This window comes from Oryctolagus cuniculus, unplaced genomic scaffold (genome assembly GCF_964237555.1).
Source record: "Oryctolagus cuniculus unplaced genomic scaffold, mOryCun1.1 SCAFFOLD_43, whole genome shotgun sequence".
NCBI lineage: Eukaryota > Metazoa > Chordata > Mammalia > Lagomorpha > Leporidae > Oryctolagus > Oryctolagus cuniculus.
Genome location: NW_027208207.1, coordinates 484,691 through 490,354, shown reverse-complemented (window position 1 = coordinate 490,354; position 5,664 = coordinate 484,691). Strand labels below are relative to the sequence as shown.

General features: G+C 40.0%; 1 pseudogene; it reads left to right on the top strand.

The window, feature by feature from the left end:
* Positions 1 to 3,202: 3,202 nt before the first annotated feature.
* On the top strand, positions 3,203 to 4,173 carry LOC138847923 (high mobility group protein B2 pseudogene; annotated as a pseudogene).
* The last annotated feature ends 1,491 nt before the right edge of the window (positions 4,174 to 5,664 follow it).

Here is a 5,664-nt window from a genome sequence, read left to right as displayed (position 1 = left end):
CTGTCTCTCCCTCTCTCTGTAACTCTTTCAAATAAGTAATTAAATATTTTAATATGATAAAAAATGGCAGAGAGACACAGAGACAAAGAGAGAAGGAAAGAGAAGCAGAGAGATATCCCATCTGCTGGTTCACTTTCTATGTGGCTACAACTGTGCAAGACCAGGTTTCAAGTCCCCATTGAGGTTACAGTTCTCCAAATTAGATGACAAGAAGGAAAGAATTTGAGCTATTATCCATTTCTTCCCAGGGATATTAACATGAAACTGATTTGGAAGTGGAGTACCCAAAACTCAGATTAGCACTGCAATATATGATGCGGGCATCTGTTGTGATGGTTAACAAATTGGAAAACCTAGAGGAAAAATCAACAGATTCCTGGACATACACAATATACCAAAATTGAGTCATGAAGACACATAGAAAAGCTAAACAAATCAAAAACCAAGACAGAGATTGGATGAGTAATAAAGACCCTCCCAAGAAAGAAAAGTCCAGGATCAGACAGCCTCACTATTGAATTCTACAAGTCTTTTAAAGAACTAATGCTTCTCAAACTATTCAACACAATTGAAAGAGAGACAATCCTCTCAAACTCCTTCTATTAATCTGACAATGACTCATTCTATCATTTATTTATACATAATGTTGAGAAAATCAGAAGTATTTGTTAGGACTTCTGCTAAAATGCACTAGATTTATAATTTTTAAATACATCTTTCCTAGATGTAATGCAGTCCTTTGCTACTTTAGAGTATCAGAAATTTAAAATGTTGGACTGGTGCTGTGGTGGAGCAGGTTAACACCCTGGCCTGAAGCTCCAGCATCCCATATGGGGGCCGGTTCAATACTCAGCTGCTCCACTTCTGATCCTGCTCTCTGCTATGGCCTGGCAAAGTAGTAGAAGATGGCCCAAGTCCTTGGGCCCCTGTACCGATCTGGGAGACCTGGAACTAGCTCCTGGCTCCTGGCTTCGGATCAGCACAGCTCTGGCAGTTGCAATCAATTAGGGAGTGAACATCACATGGAAGACCTCTCTCTTTCTCTCTGGCTCTCCTCTCTGTCTGTAACTCGACTTGTAAATAAATAAATAAATAAATCTTTAAAACAATTAAGAAATTTAAAAAGGGAAAGGTTTTTAAAAAATGTATTTATTTATTGTGAGGCAGAGTGACAGATATAGAGAGGAAGAGAAAGAGAGGTCTGCTATCCACTGGTTCACCCCTAAATGGCCAGAATGGCTGGAGCTAGGCCAATCTGAAGCCAGGTGCCAGAAGCCAGGAGTCAGCAGCTTCCTCCAGGTCTCTCACATGGGTGCAGGGGCCCAAGCACTCAGGGCATATTCCACTGCATTCCTAGGCCATTAGCAAAGAGCTGGATTGGAAGTGCAGGAGCAGGGACTCAAACTTTTGCCCATGTGGGATGCTGGTGCTGCAGGTGGATGCTTAATCTACTATGCCACAGGGTGGGCCCAGGGAAAGGTTTTAGGAAGACATCTTTCATGTAGACTAGGCTGCAATATTGCAAGGTAAGGTTTAGCTTTTATTTCCACACATCAGTTTTCATCTTTTAGCAACTATAAATACTGAATATCATACATATAGACATAAATATAGGTAACTGCAGATTTTGTTGTCATTCTTTCTAATTCTCTTTTTAATGTCTGCTAATAGGCCATCTTATGGATTATTATATTGATGTTACCTGTACACAACCATCAGGCATTTCCACTGTTGAATGTGTTTATGTGTACAGGTAGTTTTGTTTGTGTGTACATGAATGCACATTTGATGGAGATAGCACTGACAGTAATAATGTGAGAAATCCTAATGCTGATTTCAAACTTTCTATCCTCCGCAGAGATGGCTGTCATTGAAGTAGACCACAGGGCCCCATTGCTGTTGTGGACTGAAATATGCCTCCCTAAAACTCAAACACTGAAGTGCTAACCACCAACATAACTCTACCTGAAGAAAGTGCTTTTAAGCAGATCAAATGATAGATGTGTCTGTCACATCAGAGAAGGGCTTCTGGAAAAATCGAGCCTATTAGCACCTTGATCTGATATTTTCAAGCTCTACAACTCTGAGAAGTAAAATTCCATGATTTACATCATATTCTCTGTGGTATTTTCTTAGCAAATTAATATATCCTCATTTCTGCTAGCATTTTCTGCTGTCATCTAGAAGGTCCTCGTGATTAGCAGAGAAATATAGAAAGTAAAAACTATGATTTTAGATTACCAAGTATCTACTAACATAAAAAAGATATCCCAGAAGCAACCTAATACCATCCTGCAGGACCCAGAAAAAAAAAAAAAAAAGGAATGAGTCAAGATGCAGGGCAGTAGAAAAGTGAATAATGAAAGATCACAGCAGAAGTAAATAAGGAAGGGTTTGATGCTGTGGTGTAGTAGGTTAATGCCTTGTCCTGCTGTGCATGCATCCCATATGTTGTTGCTAGAAGACCAGGTTCTCCACTTCCAATCCAGCTCCCTACTAATGCACCTGGGAAATTGGTGGAAGATGGACCATGTTCTTGGGTGCTGGCACCCACATGAGAGACTTGGAAGAAGCATCTGGCCTTTCAAATAAAGAAATCTTAAAAAAAATAGAAGCAGTGTTAGCACTGTTGGAAAAACAGACACATAGTTCAATGGAAAAAATAGGCAGCTGAAATAAACTGACTTTTTTACAGCCAACCCCTATTTAATAAAGGAAAGAAAACAAACAGGAGAAAGAAGAATCCCCTTAGCAAATGGTTTAAAGGAAAGTGATTATCCATATGTAGAAGCCTGAAAAGATACCCCAACACCTCATACACTATGTAAAAGCAACTCAAGGTTAATTAAAAGTCTAAATATAAAACCAAAACCTTGAGAGCTTGTTTTGAGGTTCTAGCAGGGGAGCGCAGCTACTCATATACCCTTGACCGAAGACCGGTCCTCCTCTAGCGGGGAAGGTCGTCCTCTTCGACCCAGCACGCAGCTTCGGGAGGGACGCACATGGAGTGGTGAGGGAGGAAGGGGACACCCGCCTAGCCAGCCAGATCAGCCGAAGCAACCCTGGCGATCAATGGGGTGACAGATGTCGCAGCCAGATCGCCCTCACATCCTGAGTTCACGCCGGAGCTGAGGAAAGGAAGCAATGCTGTCGGATCTGGCCGCTCTGCGGGAGTCTGAGGAACAACTCACACCAGGTGGCCACCGTTCCGTCGTCATGGGTAAAGGAGACCCCAACAAGCCGAGGGGCAAAATGTCCTCCTATGCCTTCTTCGTGCAGACGTGCCGGGAAGAGCACAAGAAGAAACACCCTGACTCTTTGGTCAATTTCGCAGAATTCTCTAAGAAATGCTCGGAGAGATGGAAGACCATGTCTGCAAAGGAAAAGTCCAAGTTTGAAGATATGGCAAAAAGTGATAAAGCTCGTTATGACAGGGAGATGAAAAATTACGTTCCTCCCAAGGGTGATAAGAAGGGAAAGAAAAAGGATCCCAATGCTCCTAAAAGACCACCATCTGCCTTCTTTCTCTTTTGCTCTGAACATCGCCCAAAGATCAAAAGTGAACACCCTGGCCTGTCCATTGGGGACACTGCAAAAAAATTGGGTGAGATGTGGTCTGAACACTCAGCCAAAGATAAACAACCATATGAACAGAAAGCAGCTAAGCTAAAGGAGAAATATGAAAAGGATATTGCTGCATACCGTGCCAAGGGCAAAAGTGAAGCGGGAAAGAAGGGCCCTGGTAGGCCCACAGGCTCAAAGAAGAAGAATGAACCCGAAGATGTGGAGGAAGAAGAGGAAGAAGAAGAAGAAGATGATGAGGAAGAGGATGAAGATGAAGAATAAATGGCTATCCTGTAATGATGAGTGTGGAGTGTGCGTGTGTGCTCAGGCAGTTGTTTTGCTAAGAATGTGAATTCAAGTGCAGCTCAATATTAGCTTCAGTATAAAAAAACTGTACAGATTTTTGTATAGCTGATAAGATTCTTTGTAGAGAAAATACTTTTTTTAAAAAATGCAGGTTGTAGCTTTTTGAGGGGCTACTACATACAGTTAGATTTTAAAGCTTCTGATGTTGAATGTTCCTAAATATTTAATGGTTTCTTTAATTTCTTGACTTGTGTATGGTAGCACAGCAAAGTTGTAGGAATTAGTATCATTTGTAAATTTGGATTTTTTGTTAGGATGTTGCATTCTGTGTTGTTTTTTTAAAAAAAAATTTGTAATAAAATTATGTATGTTAAAAAAAAAACCCAAAACCTAAGTAAACATATGAGAAACTGTAAAACATTAGCAGAGACAACAGTTTGCGTAAGATTCCAAAAGCACAAGTAACAAAAATAAAATATACAAATTTGAGCATATCAAATTAAGATACATCTTCACAACAAAGTAATCAACAGAGTGAAGATACAATGGACGGAATGGCAGGAAACATTGAAAACTCTGACTATGACAAAAGATTGATAGCCAGAACATACATATATAGAACTGGAAAAACTCCAAACAAGAAGCAAAATGTACACGTAAGAAATGGGCAATGATCAGAATAGATGTTTCTCAGAAGAAGAAATCTCAATTGTCAAGACATAGATGAGCATGCCCAATATCACTAGCCATTAGGGAAATGTAAATCAAAACCAATAGCAGACTCCATCTGTGGGAGAAGACAATGCTTGGGTTTTCATTTGTGCAACAAGTGGGTTTAGAGGACCCTGTTCACCATTAGAGGGCAGAGTCTACATGGAAGTAAAGAATCCTTAATACTTTCCTAATGGGCTTGTTGAATTCTTGACTAGTGCCTATTACCTTTGCCACAACCTTTCCAGTCTCACTACTTTCCTTCTTCTTCCTCTTCTCTATAGCTTGCAAAAACAGTATATCTTCTATATACGGAGGATACTTTTGTTTTGTTTTATTCCTTCTGTCTCATGATGTTCCTCTAAGAAATCACAACCCTCCAAATATTCATTCATTTATGCAGTCTGCAGTTTTCATGGGCTACTACATGGCAAAGTACTAGGTTAAAGGAAAGGTATAGGTCAGGAACTGAGCAAAGTTCACAATTATGTAGTATTATCTGGGGAAATGAACCTGATGGAAGACATCTCTCTCTCTCTCTCTCTCTCTCTCTCTCTCTGTCTCTCCTTCTCTCTCTGTGTAGCTCTGATTTTCAAATAAATAAATAAATTTTTAAAAACTAACTAAATAAATATACTAATAACCTGGTGGCAACACCTTTCTATCAGAACATGTGAAGCACTCAAACACAGTTTGTCCCAGAAAGTCAGCCATAGTTTTCAAGGGCACATCTTCTACTCCATTTGTGGACATCTCTGTGTGGAGTAAGGGGCACTTATTTCTTCCCCTCTTCTTTCTTACCACTCTCACAGTTATAACTTCTATTGATGCTTCCACAGAGCAGTCTTTATGAAATTTCAGAACTAATATCCTCCCATTTCAAAAATGTCATGGGTTTAACCACAGAACCCAAAATAAGACAAGTAACTGGCCTTCTTAATTACACAGTGTGGAAAGTAAGATTCTCAGTGGATCACTGGGTAACTGTAAAGTACTGGGCAGAGAAAAAGATGTTACTTATCTGTATTTATGATGTTGTAATTCTCCACTTTATGCAAACTCAGATTAAAAGGGCTCCAGTTA